Source organism: Lissotriton vulgaris, chromosome 3_1 (genome assembly GCF_964263255.1).
Source record: "Lissotriton vulgaris chromosome 3_1, aLisVul1.2, whole genome shotgun sequence".
In the NCBI taxonomy this organism is placed as follows: Eukaryota; Metazoa; Chordata; class Amphibia; order Caudata; family Salamandridae; genus Lissotriton; species Lissotriton vulgaris.
The window spans coordinates 669,775,829-669,802,658 of record NC_141689.1 but is presented as its reverse complement, the minus strand read 5'-3'; the positions used below and the strand labels follow the sequence as shown (position 1 = coordinate 669,802,658).

The following is a 26,830-nucleotide window of genomic DNA, read 5'->3' as shown; positions in this document are numbered from 1 at the left end:
TATAGGTAATGCATAGAAATATATCGGCTGTTCTACAGCAGCTGGATCACTCTCCAGAACTGTGGCTTTGGTCAGCTGGGCGGGAAAGCTTTGGGCAGATAATTATCCACGCTGGAGGAAAACATTCAAAGGATATATGCTGAGAACACAGATGCTTTCTATTAATTCCATTACTTACCTGTAATCTTCATTATCCTGAGACCTAGGGCCCAATGTAGGTAAATGGCATTTTCCGATTTTTAAATACTGAGGCGGGCCGAATTGGTATTCAGAAATCGGAAAACGAGATGTAGGAAAAAAACACCGAATAAAAACCGATTCGGTCGGCATCGGTATTGTGATTCGATACGTACCGAATCGGCACGGACCGAATCGGAATGTACCGAATCGGCAAACACCGAATCGGAAATTGCCGAATCGGCACCTACCGATTCGGCAATTACCGAATCGGCAAATACCGATTCGGCAATTACCGATTCGGAGGTCGGAATACACCCCCATGGCCAAAATGCCCATAGGAATGCATTGAATGATCCGAATCGGGAAAATCCGAATCGGTAAAATCCGATTCGGTTAAATCCGAATCGGACAAATCCGATTCGGACAAATCCGATTCGGTAAAATCCGCTACAGCCAATGAGGTGGACCCACCCTCCCCCACCCAAGCAGGGAGTGGCTACCCAGGCAGGTGCAGCTCATTAGAAGAACTTTCTGGAGAGCCAGCCTGAGCTGAACACTCACAGTGAGCAGCAGTGGGAGCAGGAGCCAGAGAACTGTGGATAGCAAGATGGCAAGCACCAGTGAGAGCCAGAAGGCTGGCCAGAAGAGGAAGCCAAAGTTTAGTAGCATGGAGCTGCAGGTGTTGGTGGAGGAGGTGGTGAGGGTGCACAGGCAGCTCTTTGGGAGACTGTCCCTCACTGTGCCGGACAGCATGAAGAGGAGGCTCTGGAGTGAGATAGCTGAAAAGGTCAACGCAGTAGATGTCACCCCCAGGTCCCTTGATGACCTTAAAAAACGCTTCTACGACATCCGCAGCCTGCCCAAACGAAAGATGGCTGAGATCCAGAGGCAAGCTGGACTGACAGGTGGAGGCAGGAACCCGGCGCCACCCCTCACTGAGCTGGAGGAACTGGTGTCCAGCACCATCGAGAGGGAGTGTGTGACAGGAATCGGGACCCTGGATAGCTCAGCCAGAGCTACAGCTACAGGTAAGAAGCATGCGCATCATGACACACCCTACCAGACACCTCCCCTTTAAGACACAATGCACAGCCAAACCCCAGCCCAGTACTGTAACCAACAAACAAGAGAAAAGCATCATGGTATATGTAGTCAGCATAAGTTAGCAAAATATGGCAGTGCAGAACCACAAGATAGAAAAGAGTGGAACACATTCAAAGGAGATGCAAGGACATGTGCAATGCTTTAATTGTAGTGACTGTAATACATCGGCAAACAATTTACAAATGCTTCTTTATACCTAGGGGCACCATCAGGCGGAGGACCACAAGCCACAGAGGCACCAGCACCAGCACCAACTACCAGTGCGGTGGCAGGGCCTAGCACGAGTCAGGCTGCCGAGGAGGAGGAGGAGGATAACACCATTGGCCAGGGACATGAGGGAGACCTGGTAATCGACTATGCATTCCTTCACTCCCCACAAATGTCAGGCACACCCCCCTTGCTGTTCTCCCCTGAGAACTCTCCGACAAGGGCCCACCCTGCACCTACAACACCTCCTGCCACGAGTATGGCTGTGGCTCCAGTCAACCCTATCCAGGGAGCAGCGGGTCAGGCTCCGGCCACCACCACACCCACACCAGTGGCACCCCAGCCCACACAGCAGGGCGGCAGCAACAGTACCCGGAGGCGTGCCATTTCCAGCACTGCAGCGCCGGCACCGGAGGGCAGTGTCTTCCAGGGCCTTGAAGGCAGCATGGTAAAAATCCAACGCCAGCAGGCAAAGTCCATCATGGCCTGCCAGCGCCAGCTCCGCCAGCACAACCTGCAGATGGGCGAGATGGTGAAAGGGTTCAAGGCATTTGTAGACACAAACAAGGAGGTTGCTGCAGGTCTTGGCAGGCTGACCACAGCCATAACACAGTTATGCGGAAGACTTGAGGAGCACGAGCACTCGCGCAGGCGGGATGCCCGCGTGCAAAACCGATCCATTAGCCGCCTTGCTGCTGCAACCGCGCAACTGTGTCAGCGTGGTGCCAATATGGAGGCAAGTTTGACTCAAAACACCGCCGAGGTCACCAGGGGAATGGTCCGCATCACAATAGTCATGGAGGCAAGGATAATCTCCAACACTGCCGCCAATCCAGCCCTGGACCTGGGGGATGCTGGGGACAGCAGCAGCCGCAGCAGCCCGGCCAGCGCTGCGTCAGAGCCGCGCAGGAGCACCAGGCGCTCCGCAGAAGCCGCAGGACATGCGGAAGGGGGTGAGGCACACCCCAGTGGGGCTGCCAAGCGCTCCAAGAAGTAGGCTTGCCAGGGCGGGTGAGGCAACCCGGACCTTAGACAATATTTTTCTTTACTTTTACATTTTATTTTGTTGCACATCAGTGCAGTAACGGTGTTGCAACATTATTAAAATTTGCTTTTCCCCACAACCATTTACCTGTCTGTGCATCTGTACTCACTCAGAAATAGTTTTCTGTAATCTCCTCACGTCTGTATCTGCCATCACTTGGTGTAGACACCCCAGCAGGCTGTGTTAGTGGCAGAGCATCGTCGTCGTCATGGTCCTCGTAGTCAGACAACTCCACCTCAGTGCCCTTCTTCACCGCAAGGTTGTGCAACATTGCACAGACAGCTATGATCTTGCAGCAGGTGATGGGGGTATACTTGTGCATGCATCTGAATCTACTTTTCCAGATGCCAAAGGTCCGTTCAACTACATTCCTTGTGCTTTTGTGGGCCCGGTTATACCTCCTTTGGCTGGGTGTGGAGGGGTTGAGGTAGGGGGTGAGTATGAAAGAGCGGAGGAAGAGGGGTAACATTACTCACATGCACACATGCATACATGTATTACACCTAGCTACTTTGTGTTATGGGGGTCTGATGATGTGTCTCACCTAGGAGGTATCCTTCACCAAATTCGCCAGCCATCAGCCGTGCATAAATGCCGCTCTGTTGAAAAATGTAGGAGTCGTGGGTACTCCCTGGAAATTTTGCTACCAGGTCTGTGATGGTGCACTTCGCATTGCAGATCACCTGCACGTTGATGGTGTGCGTAGACTTCCGATTGCGGTATATGTATTCTGTGTCAGCTGGGGGGCAAATCGGAATGTGCGTGCCATCTATGCAGCCAATGATTTGGGGAAATTGTGCCATCTGGTAGAAGTCAGCTTTAGTTTGTAGCAGTTCTGCGTGGGTTGCAGGGAAAGAGATGTATTGGTCCATCCTGTGTATCATGGCGTCAAGGAATGTGTGGAAGAACCTTGACAGGCTGCTCTGGGTCACCCCTCCTACTGCCGCAACTCCACTTTGATAGCTGCCAGACGCAAGCAGGTGTAAGCTGCATAGCACCTGGACGTGTGCTGGGATGGCGTGTGCCCTTGGGGTGGGGTGGTCCAACAGTGGTTTGAGGTCCCTGATGAGCTCCAGAATGGTGTCTGAGTCCAGCCTGTACCTCTGTAGGATCTCTGCCTCTGTGAGCATGAACAGGGTGATCCTCTGTCTGTAGACCTGTTCCTCTCTTTGCCATTCCCTCTGTCCTTCCTGCTGTAGCCGTAGCCGCCTCGCAATGACATAAAAAGCTGCCATCCTGCAAGTTGCAATGCATTTTGGGTGTGTTTTTATGGGTTGGAGTTGGTTACCACCTGATTGTAATCCATGGTAAATACCGAGTGAATAATACCGAATTTGAGCCGAAATCGGTGATTCTGTGCTTCCCTACATCTCCCCATCTGTCCGAATCGGGGACTTTCCCGATCGGTGATTCTACCGATTCGGTAGGTTATCCGATTCGGCTTATGTCCGATTCGGTGTCACTACCGAATCGGTACATGGACCGAATCGGATATTTTCCGAATCGGTGTCACTACCGATTCGGTACATGGCCCGATTCGGATATTTTCCGAATCGGTGTCACTACCGATTCGGTACATGGACCGATTCGGATATTTTCTGAATCGGTGTCACTACCGATTCGGTACATGGACCGAATCGGTATTTTCATCCGATTCGGTGTGTTACCGAATCGTTACATTTCCGATTTTCGGTATGTACGTATCGGATTATTTTCGATTCGGGAGTCATTCCGATTCGGTTTTTGTACCGATTTGGACGTTTTTCTTTGCCCTACATCTCGATGGCAGTATACCGATCGGTAAGGGCCCAAAATCGGTATTTTCGGCCGTTACCGATCGGAAACGGCCTACCTACATCGGGCCGCTAGTGCTCCCCGTCCCAGTCCTGAGGAGTCCCACCCCCAGGCAGCCACTTCCTTTAAGCTTTCAAAAAAAGAAGAAAGACACCCAACAGTCTTTCTACTATACTAATGAAATCAACCCTCAAGAACCTCCCCTTCCCATCAAGGCGTCCTGCAGTGAAAGGTAATTTATATTGGTGACATCCCTTAATGGGGGGACGAGTCAGTGGAGGGCAGGTGTTAGGGCTGGGATGGGGGACACTAGGATTCAGGGTAATGAAGATTACTGGTAAGTAATGTAATTATTACACCCTTCGTCCTTGCTAACAGTCCCAGTCCTGAACACTTGAGGATTTACACAAGCATGAACTTGCTGCACCAACACAGATTGTTAAATGCCTTATTAATTTAATGAATTTCATAGACACCATGAACAAAATCAAAACAATTACTTCATTGCTTTTTTCATTATTCCTGATGCAGACTTTATATTACAATAATGCAGGAGATGTAAACAATAATGAGAAACAAAAGTATTTGGCATAGATCAGGTTGCAGCAAAACATATTTCTGGTAAAGAAACCCCTGCTGTTTCTGCCCAAGAGGTGGAAACCGCTGTAGTGGAACGACCCTGGACTTGCCGCGGGTAGAATGACCCACAGAAACATAGGCTTGTGAGAATGCCTGTCTGACAGAAAGACTGAGAGTAGGAGTTGACAAATTTTTACTTTTCTTGGCTAAGCCATAGGAAATTAAAGAGGGCTAAAGATTCCAATGTCCTTAGTTCTATCTAAATAAATTGTTACTGCTCTGTTAACATCTAAGGTAGATGGAATTCCACTGCCTTCAACATTAGAAAATAAATGGTCTTAATGAAAACTGGGTTTAACTGTCGGTCTAGATTTAGCTTCTGGTTTCATAATCGTCCTGTCTGCGAAAAATCTGAGATAGAGAAATAAGATAAGCAATGCCCTCAGCTGCTCTAACCTTTTAGCTGATGTTATTGCTAAGAGGAAAGACACTTTTGCCGATAACCAAAATAAAGGAGCTGTTTCCAAAGGCTCAAAAGGAAGCTTTTGTAAGCTTTCCAAAAACACGGAAATACACTCAGGTTACACAAGGCACAGGAACAACAGTTTTCCTTTTTCTGAAGCACTTTAGCAATCTAGACACTAATGGGACTATAAAGTTTAAACTTTAATTGTATACCATACAACCCTTTATTGCAGCCTATTGCGCTGAAAGTGTTATAGGCACCAGCCCTTTCAGAAAACCGTCTCTCAAAAATTCCAGAATCTGAAACATATCACAATCTGCAGCTCTCAGACTCTTAAGACCACACCACTGTTCAAAGGTTCTCCAGTGCTTAGCATAAGAGGCAAGAGTAGAAGGTTTTCTGGAGGCTAGTATCTCAGGCACCACCTCTGCCGAACAACCTAAAAGTTAGAGAGATCGCCTCTCAAGAACTACGGTTGTCAGATTAAGATCCATCAGCTAATTTATCGAAAGATGCACTTCTTTGCGAGAAGAAGGAGAAACAGGAAGATGAAAAGCCTGTGCAGCTGACATTTGTTTCAGAAATAGAAACCACGGCAGACGAGGCCAAAATGGGACCACCAGAATAACTACAACCCTCTCCTCCTGAATCTTCTGAAGCATGTTTGGGAGGGGGGGGGGGGGAGCTTGCTGGCGTCGATGGTAGATGCTTGAGCGCCGAGCTCCGCCAATTCACCCGACAAATCCGGCAAAAATCCTGAAAATAACGGCGCCCACCCACTGCCGATGACAGCCCACTACTCCTAAGCACGGTTGGCACACTCGGTGCTTGAAACGGGCGAATTCCGCCGACCGGAGTTGCGGAACACAAGACCAGACACTTCTGGAGCGAGGGGCCGCGGAACCTGGACCTCGCATAGTGCTGCCCCCGGATTACGTCGCCCGACGTGCGGCGTACGCTCCAGCACGAGACCGGTAGCTACTGCGGACCGGACGACCGGTCTGAAATCTGCAAGCGGAGTGGCGGCCAGGGACGGCGGTGAGTGCGTGGACCACTGCGAGCGTCGGGGTTTAAGGAGAACTCTGCTTTGGCCTAGACGTCCCGACACGCAGCTGAGAACCGGCAGCACCCCCGATGTGCGCGCATTGAACAACGGTGCGGGAAGCTGGAGGTGCAAGGAGCTGCCATATGCGCACGGACTGGGTGCAGGCATAACGACCTAGGGGGCAACGGTGTACCAGCTGAGTGACCAGGAATCGAAGTGGTCCTTGCTAACGATCTGTGCACCCTAACGACGTTGCCGGGCACTGTGGCTGGCCGAGGCCTTCCCGCCCTTTACTCGGGAACCTGGACGCTGCCGGCTGGAACACTCTACTGCAGACAGCGGGGTCATGTTATAAACGCATTGGGCTCTCTCCCTGGCGGCTAGAGCAGTGGAGCCCGGGGCGCCATTTTGCGGCAGTGGCGGCGGCGGCAGAGAATAGAGGGGTCCGGGTTCTGCTGGACACGTGGCGGTGCGGCACGAGGGCTGGCTCCACCATCTCTCCTCGCCGCAAACTGGGAATAACCCAGGAAATATGCGGCATTGACCTTCGGAGACTGACGTGGTGGACGACATATCAAGGTGAGAACATTTTGGACCCTACGCGACCTTCAGCTGTGGCCACGCCACTCGCCGCCTTGAACCATCCTGAGGCCTCCCCCCCATCCTTGACGGGTCGCTCTGGCCTCGCCTGCGGGAGAAGAGTGGCAACCGCCTCGAAGAGCCATCTGAGGCGTCAGGGGGACCCACTAGCGGCAGCAACGCTGCAACCGCCGACGCCATCCCCCCCCCCCCCCGGGCCGTCATACTCGGAGCGGACCTACGGAGAGTCATCGCAGCACGATGGGGAAAGGGGTTAAAACGCAATCAAAACTGCCTTTCGAACAGCGTCGCACGAAGGCCCCGGAAGCGCAAGAGCCAGACAATGGGCAGCAAACCAGGACCCAGGACAACTCGATATATACTGACATTAAGGAGTTGCTGGTCACCATGGAGAAGGGCTTGCAAGACAGCATGGCGTCGATAGAGACCAAGATCGATGCTCTCACATACCGTATGGACAGGATGTCCGAAAGAGTTGACAAACATGAGGAGCGATTAGATATGTCAGAAAGACGCCTGACTGAAGTTGAGGAGGGGCAAATGGAATTAGATAAGGACCGCAAGCACATGGCCAAAATTCTGCAGGTGATCCAAGACAAATCGGAGGATTTGGAAGCCCGCTCCAGGAGATCCAACATACGTATCACAGGCATCTCAGAAACAACTCAAACGGGCAAAATGGAGATATTCGTGGAAAAGCTCCTTACCACCTTACTGGGGGATAGTGTCTTCTCGCCCATGTTCATCGTGGAGAGAGCTCATCACACGCTGGGACCTAGGCCGCGCCCGGGCCCCCACCCCCCCCCCCCGAGGCCTATAATTGACAAACTCCTAAACTATAGAGACAGGGACACAGCACTACGAGTCGCTAGGGAGAATGGGAAACTGCAGTTCGAGTGCGCAAATATCTCCCTACATCCGGACTTCACCGCAAAGGTGCAGGAGTAACGGCGACACTTCGCACCATACAAACAACAACTTCGGGACCTCGGCTTAGACTACGCCATGCTATACCCAGCAAAGCTAAGAATAAACCGACGAGGTCACTCCCACTTCTTTACCGACCCGAAAGACCTCCAAAAAGCACTCAAGACGTGGACCAAGGAACAGCGGAACAGCCCTAGGAAACAGCCGGAGGAACAGGAGCCCACTGGTGGCTTGGATGAGCAAGAGTAACCGCGCATCGGCCCTGGCATCACCCAAGCGGAGACAACCAGAGTCGCCCTGAGGTGACAAAGTGGGAGCTGAGGACTGGGCATTTGACTCCCAGGTCCTGCAGATGGTGGAAATGGAGACGACCATGGGTCCCCTGAGTGAGTCCTGAGACTTCCAGATATGGTGAGACTGTTCCATGGTCTATTAGTACTTTATGGTTACCGACCCTTGACTTTGGCTGGCTTTGGGGCTTGTTGCATTCACCCGCGCTAACTTGGTGGATTTGGAATTTGCTGGGTAATGGGAGGTAAAAGGATCAGTCCCGGCAGAGAACACTAGCTGGCATATGCAGACATATGGACATGGGTTGTCATTAAGAGACACATACTGGGTGATAAGGCGAGGAGCGGGGTTCTGAGAACTGTTGAAATTGAAAATTCTGGTTAGTTCAAAGTCAGGCGACCTCTGCCCCAGCGCTTTCAGCACAACTGATTCCTTTTGGGATCTGTATGGGTCAAATGGGTAGTTTTGGAGGGGGGGGCATACTCAGGCTAGGCCAAGTTGGGGATGGTCTGCTGTGGGAGGGGGGGGGATCTTCTGAATGGGGGGGTATTTGGGCGGAATTTGGCGGCGCAACGGTTGACACACTTGCCCCGAAGCAACTTGGCACACACAGCACAATACATAGTATAGTATTTAATAGGCACAAAGGCAATCCACTGAGAGAAGGCATTTGCGACCTTAACATCGAGAGACATCGCGCGACACACCTTAAGAAATGGCGACTGATATAGGTGACACGCACGCTGACAAAATAAGGGCGCTAACCTGGAATGTGCGTGGCCTAAATGATCACAGAAAGGTACGCAAGGTGCTAAGTTATTTACAGCGACACAATATAGATCTGGCCTTGATTCAGGAGACGCACCTCATTGTGGACAGCAGGATCTTACACTACAAGGGTCTGGAGGGTTGTGGCAGCTGCCGGATACACTACACACGCCAGAGGCGTGATGACATGGGTGAACCCTAAATCCAAACTAACACAACAAACGCTAGAGGAGTACACGGACGGCTGTTCTGTAATATCTAGGTGCACCGGACTGGGAATGACTTTCGTAATTGTTAATACATATGGTCCTAATTTCGATTCCCCTGACTTCTACAAGGGGTTAGCGAATAAACTCCGGCGCTACAACCCAGATGACCTGTGGTGGGGGGGGGAGATGTGAACCTCACCCTGGACCCTACCCTAGATAGATCTTCTGGCCCACTCCGTAAACCTGCCGCTGCAGCGGTGGAACTGCAGGGGGTTATGACGCGTCTGGGGCTTGGGGACGCTTGGCGATCGCGTAATCCTGCGCAAGGAGGCTACACCTACTACTCCGCATATCACAACATTCACACTAGAATTGACTACTGGCTGATCCCAGATTCCAGATTTGACCTGATTACAAGCTGTAGGGTTCCTCCCAGAACTCTTTCAGACCACTCTCCAGAGCTCCTGGAGATAGTAACTCAAAGTTCGTCTATTCCGCCTTTTACTTGGAGGTTCCCACCATATTCGTTAATGAACCCAATATTTAGGGGGGAGTTAAAAAAAATAATTTAAAAAACCATGTTTGGGAGGAGGGGAAATAGAAGAAAGGCATAAAGAATCCCTTTCAGCCAGCAGATTAACATGGCATCCATCGTCTGAGGAGAAAGAGTTTGGGGTACAAAGGGCATTGTTGGGGGGAGGCAAAAATGTCTAAATATGGATTCCTGAACTTTGCCACTATTTCCAAAGTATTTCCTCTGCTAGATGCTAATCCAGAGAGAAGGGGAGGTTCCGGTTGAGTCTGTCTGATAGAACATTCTGTGTCACTCAAAGATATAAGGCTGTTAGATTGAGAACATTCTGCTCCTCCCAAGAACAAATCTGTTGGGCTATGGAAGCGAGGGGTTTTACTCTTGTACTCCCGTCTGTGGATGTAATTCTCGGCAACTTGAGTGTCCTTTCTCACCACAATTGAATTCCCTATCAAGTATGAGGAAAGTACTTGAAGTGCCCCCCAAATTTCCATTAGCTCTGTCCACTCCGAAGATTGTTCCTTGTCCAATGGAGACCAAATCTGACTTCTGTGGATATTTCGCAGAGTCGCTCCCCACCCCCATGCACTTGCATCCATTGTCAGGACTGCGAGGACCAGAAACCTGAATGGAGTACCCTTCAATAAATTCTGGGGATCCAACCACCATTGTAATTCTAGTTTGAAGTCCTCCAAAACGGAAAATATCTGCCCATAGTTCTACTACTGCAGAGACCAAAGGCTTAGAAGATAATTCAAACACAAGGAAATGATGAACGGAGTGTTGCAACTTTTCAGACACTCACCCTCATTCACAGATCTGGGTGGAATCCATCATCATTCTTTAGCTCACTTCGCAACCTCAGTTGAGACCCTGCTATATGCAAATCAGTCTTGACACTGTGCCTCATGGGAACAGTCAGCCCGAACTGCCAAGCCAGGTCTTCCCTGAACCGGAAACAATCATCATGGGACCAGTTTCTGGGTAACACCCTTCATCAGCCAGTCTAGCTTGAATTCAGTGGCAAAGTGTGCAAGGGACCCAGGTCTAAGCATACCCTGCCAACTTAGGGCGAACAAAGCAAACACAAGGAGATGATGGATGGAGTGCTGAACCTTTTCAGACACTCACCCCCAGTCACAAATCTGGGTTGAATCCATCATCATTCTTTAGCTCACTTTGCCACCTCAGTTCAGACCCAGCTATATGCAATTCAGTCTTGACCCTGTGCCTCATGGGAACAGTCCAGCCCGTACTGCCAAGCCAGGTCTTCCCTGAACCGGAAACAAGCATCCTGGGACCAGTTTCTGGGTGACACCCTTCATCAGCCAGGCTAGCTTGAATCCTGTTGCAAAGTGAGCAAGGGACCCACGTCTGGGCATACCCTGTCAACTTAGGGCGAACAAAGCAAACACAAGGAGATGACGGACGGAGTGCTGAAACTTTTCAGACACTCACGCCCAATCACATCTGGGTTGAATCCATCATCATTATTTAGCTCACCTCGCCACCTCAGTTCAGACCCAGCTATATGCAAATCAGTCTTTATCCTATACCTCATGGGAACAGTCCAGCCCAAACTGCCAAGCCAGGTCTTCCCTGAACAGGAAACAAGCACCTTGGAACCAGTTTCTTGGTAACACCCTTCATCAGCCAGTCTAGCTTGAATCCAGTGGCAAAGTGAGCTATACTTTGTATAGCCACCCCTCTGACCTATGCGCCCTACGGCCTCTGCATTCGCTTCTGTCTGTAAACCTTACCAGATCCACACCTTTGTTGGTGCCATGGTGTAATCATCGGATGAAGAAAGCGAGAAGCGAAATACGAGCCCCAAGGCTCTACTCTATGTTAAAAAGTCCAGCCAGATATTGAGGTTAATCTCCTTCCCCACTGCCTGATCCAAACGGTCAATTCTGCTGGCTGCCTTAACCCAATCTTCCACCTTTGGGGGCAGGGGATCCCTCCATGGCGATTTCTCTCCGGGCTATCAGGATCACATATAGCAACAGCCCTCTGTGTGTATTCTTCAGCCTCTTACTAATCATACCATCTTATCCAAATAAAACAAGTGCCAAGTTCAGGGTTATTTCTCTACAAAATATCCCCCTAGGAGCATTCTCGATTCCACCCCAATAGTCTCTCAACTTCAGACATTCGAATAATATATGAAAATCATTGGCTCCTATAGAATTACAGCTAGCGCACTTAGGGAGAGGGGTAGGAGCACACTTTGCTATCTTGGATGGTGTCAAATATAGGCGATTTATGGTATAGAATTCTTTTTTTCAGGTTTGCTGGTTTTATAAATGTATATTGGAGCCTCAGGGAGCATTCCCACACTGCCTTTATATCACAGTCTAGGGGCACCCCATTCCAAACTGAGTGTTGGTATGGGCACTCCTCATCTGCCTCCAGTAGTTTCTCATACCAGTTGGATATCTCCTTCTTTTTATGATTAACATCTTGCAGAGAGAGCTCCAGCTCCCAGTCACCGCCAGTTTCTTTCTTTTCGGACTTGAACCAATAGATTAATTGTATATATTTAAACCTAGAAAAATCATTACCTATCTTTGCAGTTAAAACCTCCCAAGGATGAACGCCCTCCAGTGATATCAAGTCTGACCATTTCATAATACCTGCCCTTCTCATTGGTATACTAAGGCTATCTTTCAGACATAACGGGGTCCCAGGAGATTCCCAAACTGTGGCAAAATCTGAATAATACCCTAGTCCCCACCTGCTCCTAACTTTATACCATAGATAAAGGGCAGACTTCTGTATTTTTAAACGCACCTTTTTGAAAAACCTATGGGCCCCGTATTCATACAAAAAAACCATACTCATCCTCCTGCCTCGTAATTTCTTTTAGCAGTCTCCCCCAGGTTGAATCGTCAGCCTTACCGAGCAATATCCAAATGTTTTTAAACTGAAAAGCTGCACAGTACCAGTTGATATCAGGGAGAGCCAGACCTCCTTTAACAAGCTTTCATCTCAGCTTCTTCCATGCCAGTCTTGCACCCTTATAAGCCCATATAAAAAGTACAATCTTCCCCTGGACTTTGCTGATGTCTGACTAAGGAAAACTGAGGGGATGGCATTAAACAAATAGGTTAGCTTGGGAAGTATAACCATTTTAATTAGGTTGACCCTTTCATACATGGTTTGGGGTAGGTTTTTCCACCTTGCTAACAGTCGATCTATTTCTTTTACAACCCTTTTTAGGTTGATCTGTGGGATCTTATCTATTTCTTTAACAATAACGATATCCAGGTATATAAAATCCTGGCTGAAATCCACTCCCAATCCTGTATATTCCAGGACATTACCTCGATTTTAGATGTATTAACTGAATAACCTGATAGACATCCAAACTCCACTAGTAACCATTCAGCCCTTGGTATTGCCACAACATGGTCTGCAGTGTATAACAGGAGGTCATCTGCACACAGAGCGACCTTACTGCAATAATACTGAGATTTGAAAGGGATTATTGAGGTATCTAATCTTATTGCCTGAGCCAATGGCTCTATGTATAGATCAAACAATAAGGGAGACATGGAACAACCCTGTCTTGTTCCTCTCAATATATTAAAGCTAGATGTCAAAATCCTGTTTGACAATATCCTGGCTGAGGAACCCTTGTAACATTTTTCTAACGTGCGCAAAAAAGCAGACCCAAAACCCATTGTTCTTAACACTTCCCCCAGATATGCCCAATACACTCTGTCGAACGCCTTGGCTGCGTCCAGGGCTACCATGGCCAAGGGCTCGACTCTTTCCGGATGCAAGATCTATAGTGCCTATAAGTTGTTGGGTCTGTTCTTGAATATATCTTTTGGAGATAAATCACTTCCGATCTGGATGGATCAATTGTGGTATAATCTTAGACAATCTCCCTGCCAAAATACTCATGAAGATCTTATAATCTGCAGGGACTTGATCCCCTGATTGGTAGATCGAGTTGAAGAGGGGTTCCATTATTGGGACATGCTCCTCTATAAGGAGTTTATACACTTTATTCGGAAGCGCATCCGTGCCTGCTGCCTTATTCCTCTTGCTTTTCCCGAGTGTTAAACAAATCTCATCTCTAGTTATTGGGGCATCAAGCAGATCGCTGCTGTATGGTGTTAAAACAGGTAATCATTTTTCCCTTAGCCAGATTTTAAGGGCCTCAGGGTTTGGGAAAATATCTTCCTTATATAGCTCAGAGAATAAGGTGAGCAAACAAGCTTGCATATCCTCCAGTTTAATAGATGTATCTTCATTTTCATTTATTATTAGTTCATTTATATGGTTTCTAGACCGGTCCACTCTAGCTTTCCAAGCTAAAAGTGCCCCTGATTTTCTCCATACTCAGAATTCTGCATTGCTTTTGCAAACCATTGTGCTTTGCACTTCTGGTCACGCTTCATCCTATATTCCTGGCGAGCCTCATCCAGCTGCCTCTGCACTCGTAACTATGCCTCAGCCATCCCCGGGTTCAGCTGGGAGAGCTTTGCCTCTAATTGGCCAACTTTGTCTTCCATTGTTTTTAGTACTCTGGATTCCTCTCTATTCTGAGTACCTATGAGACCATGTAAGGTGCCCCGCCAGAAGGCCTTAAATGCATCCCATACAAAGTCAAGAGAAGTAGATCCTATACTTCATGCAAAATACTCAAGAGATGCACGTTTAAGCTCTCCAGCAATCTCCGGGTCCGTCAACATCGCTCTCTTAAGTGTCCAACTAGGTCTTGGCACTTGGTTTCTTCCTACTAAAGAGAAGGCAACAGCTGAGTGGCTTGGATGCACAGTAATCAATGTTAAGGCCTCAATGATAGATCTATCTGCCAATACATAATCAATTCTTGAGAAATGACCATATTTTCTGCTATGGAAAGTAAAACCATTCATTCTTCCCTTCTTAGCTCTCCATACATCGAAAAGTTTCAGATCATGTATCATGTTATTTAAAGCCTGACGAACCTGAGGCGCCCCTACATGTCTGCTCCAATTCGATCTATCAAGCAGGGGGGGTCGAGAAAAACATTAAAATCTCCCCCTATTATTATAGGAGCAGTGATTTCCATCAAATTTCATTGTAGTTTGCATATATATGTAGGGTCATCTATATTTGGGCCATAAAAAGATGTACAGACTAACTCTACCCCTCCAACATCTAGTAAAGCAATGATCCAACTTCCAGTATTGTCTGTTTTAAAAGATTTAATTACACACCCAGCTTCTCGTTTGATAAGGATAGCAACCCCCTTGCAGTGGACAGTCTGCTCTAATATACAAAATAATTCTATCCAGGTATATCGCCCGAAAGTGGATCGGCTCTAAAATATACAGATGAGTTTCCTGCATTAGGCATATTTGAGTTGACCTCTACTCTAAATATTTCATGACTAATCTCTGTCTGTGCATACATCTTAAACCGTTAACATTCCATGAAAGAAAAACCTTAGCTCCCATTTGAACAAGTTATTCCTCGAAGATCATACTGATCATGGCTATAGTTCATGTGATGGTCCTAGGGCAGGCTTTCTGGTGTGATAGACGAATATTTTTTTGAATTTTTTCCCACTGCTCCCCACCCCGTGCTCTCCCACCCCCCCTCCCTACCCCAGTGCCCCAATCAACACCCCTATCTCCCTGGGGAACCCTCCCATCTATACTAGGCTTAAAGCCTAATGGGTCTCGGCCCTCCGGGCAGATTAACTCATTTCCATTTTGCAAATTTTTCCACATCTAGGGCCCCCCCCCCCACACTTTCCCTGGCCACTCCTCACTCCCTTGCTCTCCTCTCTAGCTTCCTTCTTAATTTCGGTTATCAGGTCATCGACCTCTTCCACTGAGCGGTGCAAATACATATGAGTATTTTACATAGTATGGAGTGTGGCCGGAAACTTCAACTGCGCCCTCGCACCCAGCTTGTTCAACTCCTCCATTCGCTTGCCAATCTCCCACTGCTTCTGGGAAGTAGTGTGGCCCACATCGGATCTAATGGTGAAGGAGAATGATCCAGACAACAGTAGTCCTTCCTTAAGTGCTATCGATAAGATGATTTCTTTTACGGTGTATGAGAGAAAGTTGTTTTAGGTGTATGGTTCGGGCTCACAACACACTGTATTGGTTCTGGAGTTGCTGCTGACTGGTCCCCTTGATCGTCCCCCTCTTGTGACTCCAGTAAATCTGTTTGAAGTAGGAATTGCAAGCTGCAGGATCGTCTTGAAGCTACAGGGTTCCTCTACAGTCCCCTCAGGTAAGTGTGGAGGAGCTTGGGAGGGGGAAAGAAATGCGGGGTGGGTAAATCCCAGTGTCTCTTGAAGCAGACTCATCTCCATAATGTCTTTTACTGTGCCAGGAGCACCTGCCCAAGCAAAGGTTGATACTGATGTTGGAACTAATGTTGAGGTTGGCATGGCTACGACTTTGTAATAGGATTTCAACGAAGGTGTAATCTTCGCACTTGATATACAGGCCTTTCTGCCTCTAACTCTGCCTCTATGAATTGGGCTCTTGACTCCTTCATAGAGCTCTGCTCTTTCCCCATTCTCCCACCCCCTCCTTTTCTGTTTTTTTGCCTCTCAGATGACCTAGGCCTGCTCACGCAGCTCATGCTGCTGGGTGGAGGAGGGTCCTGGTTAGTTGCTTCAGGGATAGAAAGGAACTGTCTGGCCCTTGTGTGTACCTACACACTTTCCCTGTCGATTTGTCTAATCTTATCTGCTGACCTTCGATTCTCTCCATAAAATGCCAGTCTCTCCCCCCTCCTGTCTCCCCTCCGCTCGTAGGGTGCACCCTAAGGCCTCCACATCTACCTCGGGAGATGCATGTTGCTTGATATAATCAGGAGGGGTCGAGGGAGAAGACACATGCAGGCTTTCAGCTTTGCCTCCCCTCTGAACCGTCTTACCGACTTCTGTTGATCCCCTTCTGGCGAACTCTGGTGGGCTCAGAGTGAACATTTGGCAGCAATGAAGGAAAAAGGAGAACCGGAAGGTATGCTGGGGAGATGCGGGGGTGAGAAAATGGGGTGCGGGGAGTGAGGGAGGCTCTCAGGAAGCCTCCGGTATCACATTACCCAGCCGGAGGGACCTCGACCCGCGGCCACTTAGTTGAAGGCTGCCATGTTCCCCCCACTTTTTGTTATCTTAGAAGGTATTACATTAGAGATACAGTGCTCAGCACACATATTCAGAACCCCCTCACAGCCCTCAGAAACCCAGCCATTAATCCAAGATTTTCTCCCATTTTTATGGACAACCCCTACTTTGGTAGATTGTATGCTCCGCAAGCCAGCACCAGTCCATATCTGGTTGCCTGTCCCTGGCTTGTGGTAGTGCCCTTGCCCCCCAGTACCAGGCCAGGTTAAGCTTAGCCACCACACCTCCCAAGGTCAGCCATATTTCAGTGTTTCTAGGCCAGTCCTCCTCCCCGACTATATCCAGTAGGAACCATTGCGGCTCCAATGGGATCGACAGCCCAGTCACTTGTGACATGATGTCTCTAACTCTGCCCCAATATTTCTGAGTTTAATGACACTCCCAGATGAGATGATAGAATGTGCCCTCTTTGGCCGCACTCCTGTGGCTGAGACTGCCTTGCCAAGATGGCTCAGCTGTCCCCGGGAGCAGTATACCTTGTGGAACTTTCAATTGGATTAGGCGGAACCAGGAGCTTATTGCCACTTCCCTGGGGCTTTGCAGGGCCTCTACCCAATCTGAGTCCTCCAGTGTGCTTACATCCCCCCCCCCCCCAGGCTGTTTGCAGCAGTTCCAAGGGGTCTGGCGCATTATTCACTAGTTTTTTTATATATTAACGGGATAGCCTGTTCTACTAGGGGAGCTGTCAATAGTCTATCCTCTAATAGGGACGCTTCTGCCAGTTCCTCCCCATTCTCTGATATGCGTACGTAAACCATGTCCCAGCTGTAGGTATCACAGCCACTCTCCCGGTCCCATTTCATACTCTTGTTGGAGGACCTGGAATATCACAAAGGCCCGGTCTCTGCAGACATATGCCAATTTTTCCAGCCTTAGTAGTTCCCATTAGGTGAAATCCCTCAATTTGCACACTTCCGTCAGTTGGTCACCCGTCAACAGGGGGGTCACCTCTGTCAGTCTGTTGTTCCAGCCCAGGTATTTCGCCCCTTTCCACCATATTTTGGTCACTGTTTGTGGGTGTGCCATCAGGTGCTTGGCTCCCTTCTTGTCATAAAGCAGGGAGTTATATCCCCTGTTTCCCTTATATAATCTGGCAACACTATACGCTGGCTCGGTCCGGTCACTGAACAACCAGCCATTCACCACGACTATCTCAGATGCCCAGTAGTATAGTTTCCCATCAGGGGTCGCCAAACCCCCATCATAAACGCCCCTTTGCAGTTTACGGAGCGCTATTCGTGATGCCCCTCCTTTCCACAGCAGTGAGCATAGTTCTGCCTCTATTAAGTTGAAGAATTTCATTGGAATCCAATAGGGGGAATTCTGCAGGGCATAAAACAACCTTGGGAGTGTCATCATTTTGAATAGTGCAGGTCGACCCAACAAAGTCAGCGTTAACATCTTCCACCTCTGGTCATCCTGGGGCAAAAGGTTCTGGTCATGAAAGTCTTGTTGATTTATCATTATATGCAGCCCCAGGTACTTAAACCCGACTAGTTCCACCAGGACTTCGCATCTAGAGGTTAGTTTAGGGAAGCCCCCGCCAGCGGAAACAGTAGGGAATTATCCCAATTGATACAATATCCTGAGAAAACTCTGAAAATGCAAAATATCTGCAGAATTCTATCTATTGATTGCCCCAGTCGCTGTACATACAGCAGGATGCCGTCCGCATACAGGGATATACGGTCTTCCAACTCATCACCTACTGGGATACCCCATATTAGAGGGTCTTGGCGGATCCATGCAGCCAAAGTATCAAGGGCCATGCCAAATAAAATTGGGGATAGAGGACAACCATGCCTGGTCCCTTTGTGTAGAGGAAACTCTCTGGAGACTGCTATGTTGACCCTCTGGCCAGCGGTTGTTTATATAGCAGTCTTATTCAACCAATAAACTAATAGCGTCCGAATCCCATGCTCTCCAGTACCACTCCCAAGTAGTCCCACTCCATGCTATCAAACGCCAGAATGGCGTCCAGGGACAGGAGTGTCGCCGGCACCGAAGGGGTCCGGTCTGTTACGTGACCCGACTGGTCTGGGTGCACCAGAGATGTCAGAACTACATTCTGCTGTGTCGCCAGAACCTTTGCTAGCACCTTTACTTCGAAGTTGAGCAGTGATATTGGTTGGTATGACCCACAGCACGTTGGCGGCTTATCCTCTTTGGGTATGACGACTTTGATTGCTGTCCGCTGATCGTGGGCCAACCTCCCTGTCTGTTCAGCTTCTTGAAACATCAATAGGAGATGGGGCATCATCTGGTTCAGCATACATTTATACAATTCTACCAGGAGACCGTTTGGACCCGAGGCCTTACCTGAACTCAATTCACATGCGGCCAGGCTTATCTCCTCCACCGTCAGGTCTTTTTCTAAGCTATCCCTGTCCCCCAGTGGTAGGCCCGACAGCCTGATATCCCTGAGGATGTCCAAGCAGTGCGCCTTGGTGTGTCTCGCTGTGGAAGAGTATATATCTTCCCATCCCATCACAAATCTATCCCCCCGTCTCCCATGATTTCTGGAACCCACCTCGCTGATGTTTCATGCCGCTCAAGCCAGGCCAGCAACTTGATGGCCTTATCACCTATTTCATAAACACTGAATCTCGAGGATCTCGCCTGGGCCCTAGCTTCCCCTTCCAGCAAATCTCTCAACTCTTTTTGCCTAAGGGAGCGGTCATGTTTCAACTCACTCAGTGTCCCTTCCTGCACTATCACCTTGGTCTCCAAGTCCAGGATCTCCTTTTCAAGCTACGCACCTTTTGTTTCTTTTCCTTATTGGATTTCCTTATTTGGATGCTCTGAGGACTGTTTTAATTGCTTCCCACATTGTCACCTTGGAATCAACTAAACCCTGGTTCTCTGTAAAGAAACAGTCCGCGCATTCCCTAACACTGTCCTTAAATTAGGGATCCCTGAGGTGCCACGGGTCAATCCTTGGGGGCACAACATTCTCTCAACTGGGGCCCTCCAATACAGCCACCACTGGAGAGTGGTCGGATATCCCCCAGGCCACGTGACTAGCGTCTTTGAACCTACCCATGGCATTTGTGTGTGTTATAAGATAGTACAGTTGTGAAAACTGCCATGTGCCACCGACTGATGAGTGTATTATCGCAGCCCTGGGTGGTGATGGCGCCAGACGTCGGCCAGCCCCATTGTCTTAAGGAAATCCCCCAAATCCCTACACTTCTTCCAGAGGACACACCTCCCAGGACATCCAGCTCCACCGAGAGTATGTTGTTCATATCATTCCCAAGGTCCAGTATCCCCTGCGGGAGCTCTAACAGAAGTGATCCCAACTCGTCCAGAGTAGCGTGCTGAAGTCTCGGCGGAGAATAAATTGAGCATACGTTAAGGGTTTGGCCATTCCATTGCCTACTGAGTATCACGTATCTGCCCCCCAAGTGTTCTGGGAGAAGAAATGGAATACTTTCTTACATAGTATGCCTACCCCCCTGAACTGAAGCCGGTAGTTAATCCCGCGTGCACCAACAGGGCATAACCAAATACATCCAATGCTTACATGGATTCCCCTTAAGATGCGTTTCCTGGAGCAGGACAATGTCGGTAGCATGCCGCTTAATGAATTGTAGGGTGATCATGCGTTTCAATCTGCTATTTAACCCATTGACACTCCAAGACCATATCTTTATGGAGTTAGCTAAAGTAGTGGTCATTGGTGGTTTGTTTCGCACTTCCTACCAAGTGGGTCTCTAGGCTGTGCGAGGATCTCTCTTCCGCTCCCTCCCAATCCAACCAGATCCCCATTATCACCGGCTGACTGCGCACTGTATTGATTGCTTAAAACATGAAACACAACAACCCATCACTACTTACCGCTGCCCTGTCACCCTGCGAAGTGTGGCTCACTGGTTAGAGCAGGCAGACCCTGAAGCAGAGGGCAGACCTGGGACCAGGGTTCAATTCCCGATGCGGCAGGGTCTTGAGCCCAAATGTCCATGGACTCGATAATTCTCGCTTCGGTGCCTGACCTAATCATGGGTTCACACTCTGCAACCCTGGGCATTAAGCTTGCTTAATCTCCACAACGGCCCCCCTGCGGCGGGATGCCTGGCTTTCACCTTGGGGATGCCCTGTAGGGGCTATCTCACAGGGAAAAGCCAGGACGGGTTCCCAAGGCAAGCGCAGAGATACCCCTTTGGGGGTCGATTCAGGCGCTATATAAGAAACATAATAATAATAATAATAATCTGGATGCTAATACCCCAACTACTCAGCTTGTAGAGCGCCTGTCACCCCACATCTAACATTTCAGAACTTCAACTGGGGAGGGACTCGTCCCACCAAGACAGATAGTAAAACAAAACACAAATTCTCACCCTCCCGTTCGAGCCCAGCAATGAGTAACAGTTCCTATGTATCCCTTTGGGGGAAAAAAGGGGGGAGAAGAAGAGAGAAACACCTCTGACCCATTGTCCAAGTCCGCCCCTGTGGCTTGGTTACATCTCCTTTCGCCAGCACTTCCTGTGCGGTGGCCAAGGGACATACTCAGTCTTACCTCAGTAGTGATCTCATTCCTTTATATTCCCTAAGACCCCCCTTTGTGGGTGAGCTCTCGACTCTTGGGGACTGGCTTCCTCTAGCGTCACTCTCCTTACCACCCAAGTTCTCTCCTCGTTCATGGTGCGAATCTTTGCCTTTGTCTTGGCCGACAGTGCACCAGACCTCCAGCCAATTCCAGGCCTCCTCTGCAGATGTTAAATACCATATTTTCCCATCTGACACGCTTTGGAGATGAGCTGGAAAAGCATTGCATACTTCACGTCTCTGCCCGGAGTTCTTTTTTCACTGGCTCAAAACCTCTTCTTTGTCGTTGCACCTGCAGGGTTGAACTCTGGAAAGATCCTGATCAATGTATTCTCTCCCTGGGTGCCTGGAGGATAGCATTCCTGTTGCTTTAGTAGAAGATCCTTGCAATAATCTTGCAGGGAGGGGCTCCCGGTTTGGGAGGTGACCCGGAGCCCCGTGGGCCCTTTCAATAGAGAAGAACTTTGACACTCTTAAGGACTGCAGGTTCTTCACCAGGAAGTCTTCCGGGACACCAACCCCCCTTATATTGTTCCTGTGGGCCCTCCCTTCCTGGTCCTCTAGCTTTGCTGCCAAGTCAAGTCAAGTCAAGTCAATAAATTTATATAGCGCGCTACATACCCAGAGGGTCTCAAGGCGCTTGAGGAGGGGTGGGGAATTACTTCTCGAATATCCAGGTTTTAAGTTGCTTTCTGAATGCTAGGTGGTTTTGAGTGAGGCGAAGGTGTATGGGAAGTGAGTTCCAGGTTTTGGCCGCTAGGTAGGAGAATGATCTTCCTCCCATGGTGGTTTTGTTGACGCGGGGAATCGCAGCGAGGGCTTGGTTGGAAGAGCGAAGCAGGCGGGAGGGGGTGTAGAAGGAAAGACGTGTATTAAGGCATTCGGGTCCAAGTTCGTAAAGAGCTTTGTGTGCGTGGGTGAGGAGGCGGAAGGTTATCCTCCTATTGACGGGGAGCCAGTGGAGGTCTTTCAGGTGACTAGATAGGTGTTCTTTACGCGGGATGTCTAATATGAGTCTGGCTGATGCGTTCTGGATGCGTTGGAGTTTTTTCTGAAGTTTTGTGGTGGTACCGGCGTAAAGGGTGTTTCCGTAGTCCAGGCGGCTTGTAACCAGTGCGTGGGTGACCATTTTTCTAGTTTCGGTGGGGATCCAGCGAAATGTTTTTTTGAGCATGCGAAGAATGTTGAAGCAAGATGAAGAGACGGCGTTGACTTGTCTGGTCATCGAGAGTGAGGAATCCAGGATGACCCCTAGGTTCCATGCGTGATCCCTCGGAATGGGTGCTTTGCCAAGGGCTTCTGGCCACCAAGAGTCGTCCCAGGCGGAGGGGGAGGTGCCTAGGTTGAGGACTTCTGTTTTGTCTGAATTCAGTTTCAGACGGCTATGCTTCATCCATTCGGCTACCTCTTTCATTCCTTCATGTAGGTTGGTTTTGGCGATGTTTGGGTCTTTGGTGAGTGAGAGGATCAGTTGGGTGTCATCCGCGTAGGAGATGATGTTGAGGTTGTGTTGGCGTGCGATAGTCGCGAGGGGGCTCATGTATATGTTGAAGAGGGTGGTGCTGAGTGAGGATCCTTGTGGCACGCCGCAGATGACTTCAGTGGACTCTGACTTGAATGGTGGGAGGCGTACTCTCTGAGTTCTTCCGGCAAGGAATGAGGTGATCCATTCCAGTGCTTTTCCTTGGATTCCGATGTTTCTGAGTCGTTGTAACAGGGTGTTATGACAGACTGTGTCGAAGGCTGCGGAGAGGTCGAGGAGGATGAGGGCGACTGTGTCTCCATTGTCCAGTAGAGTTTGGATGTCGTCTGTTGCTGCGATGAGTGCGGTCTCAGTACTGTGTTTGGCTCGGAAGCCGGACTGTGAGGGGTCGAGGGATTTGTTGGCTTCGAGGAAGGCGGCGAGCTGGTTGTTGACAGCCTTCTCGATTACCTTGGCCGGGAATGGAAGGAGCGAGATGGGGCGGTAGTTTTTGAGTTCGGTGGGGTCAGCAGTGGGTTTTTTCAGAAGGGCGCTGAGTTCGGCGTGTTTCCAGCTTTCTGGGAAGGTGCCGGAGTTGAGGGAGCAGTTGATGACGTCTCGGAGGTGTGGTGCTATGATGGAGTCTGCTTTGTTGAAGATGTGGTGAGGGCATGGGTCTGTGGGGGATCCTGAGTGGATGGAGTTCATCAGGCGGATGGTGTCCTCAGTGGAGATTGTGTTCCAGTCATTAAGGATGTTCCTGGGGGGTGGAGGTACGGCGGAGGGTTGTGTGGGTTGGTCTTTGAGTTGGTTGTCAAAGCTGTTGTGGATGTCTGCGATTTTGTCGTGGAAGAACGAAGCTAGGGAGTCACAAAGGGTTTGAGAGGGGGAGATGTCGTTGGAGTTGGCAGTGGGGTTGGTAAATTCTTTGACGATGTTGAATAGTTCCTTGCTGTTGTGGGCGTTTTTGTCTAGTCGGTCTTTGAATGCGGTTTTCTTGGCAGTCCGGATCAATTGGTGGTGTATGCGGGTGGCGTTTTTGAAGGCGTGCCTGGTGTTGGTGTTTGGGTCTTTTTTCCAGGCCTTCTCAAGGGAGCGACAGAGTTTCTTGGATTTCTTAAGATCCTCGTTGAACCAGGGGGCGTTTTTGCTGCCTGGTTTGATTTGAAGTTTTTTCAAAGGTGCTAGGTTGTCGGCGGTGTTGGTTAGCCATTGAGTGAGGTTAATGGCTGCTTGGTTGGGGTTCGATGATTGGGCAGGGGGGTTTTGAAGAAGCGAAGAGGAGATCTGATCGATGGTGATTTTGTTCCAGTTTCTTCGCAGGGTAGGTTGAGGATGGTTATGGGATGTGGTCTTATTGTAAGTGAAGTGAACGCAGCTGTGGTCCATCCATTGGAGAGCTGTGGTGTGAGTGAAGGAAATGTGTTTGCTGGAGGTGAAGATAGGGTCGAGAGTGTGACCTGCTGTGTAAGCGTATCCACCTGGGTCTCCAGGCGTTTGGACGTGGACTGGAGCTGGGCAATCTGGGTCTCTGCAGTGGAAACTTTCTCGCTTAGTTTGGAGAGGTCTGCTCTGATCAGTGTAACCTCAGTCGAAACAGAGTCTATTTTCGGCTCTAGGGAGCCCTTGACATCCCTGATTGCCGCCATTATCGGTGACAGTGAGGGCTCTTCAGCCCCCTCTTCCTTGCTTGGCTTAGCAGGTTTTGGGATGGTGTAATTGTCCATCTTGTTCGCGTGTGTGGGGCCTCTGCCCTTAGGTTTCACCATCTTCTCACCCGACCCCTTCAGACTGAATCATCTGAATGAGTCTAGGAACCACCACCCTCACAGCAGAAGAGTTCGTCATCCTTCACAACACTTGGGCTATATGCCTCTCTCTCCCTCACTGCGTGATACTGGTAATAATGTCCCCCTGCCACTGGATTCCCTATTGGCTTCAGCTAATCCAGGATGCCAGCTGTTCCCGTACCTTGGTCTTGTCGGCTGGGCCTTCTTTCTGGGCTGTCTCATCACCCCTGCATGTCCCTTGAGTCCTGGCCCAGTCAGTTCCCAGGGCCCAGGAAGCCCCTTCGTAACGGATATGCCTGCTTCTAATGGAGTCCGGCAAGTAGGGATCTATCCTTCCCCCACCAGGCTGACGTCCAGCCTGTCTATTTCCGTGCGACTGTTCCACCGCTTCGCTCAGCTATCCGGTTCTTTGCGCCGGCGTGCCCCACTGTGGCCGAGGTCACACGCTCCGCTTTTCCAGTCCGGGCCCAGGTCTCCGCCCCCACCAGTCCAGGCCAAACAGATCGTTCACTCCAGTGGCCATGATCCTCCAAGGGAATCACTGTGACTTAATGCACCTTCCACTCCACACTTTCAGTGCCAGCAAGCCAGGACGCAATCCCGCACCAGGAAGAGTGGGCAAACAAGGCTGTTGCTGCCGTTACACTCACCGGCCCAGATTAGACAGTCTTGCGGCTCCACCGTCGACCGCCAAGATCTCTGGATTTCTCGTGCGGCCGGTCCTCCCTGGGTAGCACCACTCAGTGCTATCCTAATGGCGTCATTCCACGGCCCTGGCCCCTGCTACGTTTCCCCAGCCCGTCTCTGGATCTAACACATTGGGGGGCCCGCCACAGACCCTGGAGATCACCCAATGCTTTGTCGCTCCCCTCCTTGCGGCACCAGTCAAGCAGGCTTCGATCCGGTTCCGACCGGGCAGGGCCCACGATGTGTGATGCCTCCTCTGCTGGGTGCCAATGTTCCAGCACCCTGTGTGATCGGATTTGGTTGAGAGGGATCGGTATCCCCCCCTCCATTTCCTTCAAGCGTTCAGTGTCCCCTTGGTAACAGAATTATGCCAGATTTTACGGGGTCGGACCGGACCTCTGCTACCCTGCGACCATCTTGGCTCGAGGACAAACCATGCCCCTTGAAAATCTTTTATCAGAGTTTGGGAGGCATAAGCTGCATATGTACCGACCCGCCTAGAAAAATGTGCAGCAGAATGGGATCTTTTAAATGAAGCCGCATCTGCAAGTGAAACATCTTCATAAGCCAGGAAAGACAATGGAGCCATGCTTTCTGAATAGAAATGACTTTCAGAGTTTTAGGAAAAGACTGCTCAAAATTATCCAACAGGTACTTTACCAGTTTATCTCTGTCTTTCCACTCCTTCAAAAACAAGTCTTTCATGATATCATGAAATGGCAAATCATCTGATTACAAAGAGGTATATCTCGCAAAAATTCCTCTTCCGGCTCTGGAGACTTGGTATCAAAATGTAAAACTTATTGAATATATCACAGAAGATCCAATAGTTGCTTTCCCTGCACATACTTTCAATTGGAGACTTCTTCCTGGACTTCTTCCTGATCTTCATCAAGTTCACCTGACAGTTTCAGCCTTTTTTCATATGGCTCTGATGCAGCAGTGACAGCCTCTTTAATCAAGTATTCCAGCTCTTTCCTTGACAAGGGCATTCTCCCCTCATCTTCAGCATCAGAAGTGGCGTGTTGCCTCTTTCTGAACATTTAGGCGACCCTCTATTTATAGTAGTTGCTTAGGTAACAATCAAAACTCTCACAAGACAATCTCTGCAAACCTAGTCAACTTCCCCGCAATCAACAGAAGCGAGAGAATGTGACCGGGACTGCTAGAATGAGTCCACAAGGCAAGCAACAGCAGGCTCATCCAACTCCCCAAACCAGGTCAGCACATTAGCTGGCAGCCATCAGCTGAGCACTGCACCCAATGCACAAGGTAACTAAAATTAAAACCTGAAACGAGTTAGCCATGATAAATCTTATTGCATTCTGGAATGGCTCCGAGTGATATAGCAGAAGGACGCCAGAAAGGGGAGGTTCTTGAGGGTTGTTTTCATGATTATAGTAGAAAGACTTTTGAGTGTCTTTATTCTTTTTAGAAAGCTTG

General features: G+C 49.4%; 1 protein-coding gene across 5 annotated transcripts in view; it reads right to left on the bottom strand.

The window, feature by feature from the left end:
- Positions 1-26,830, bottom strand: part of PAM (peptidylglycine alpha-amidating monooxygenase) — a 1,271,905-nt gene that overhangs the window by 28,787 nt on the left and 1,216,288 nt on the right. The gene's annotated exons all lie outside the window — the stretch shown is intronic.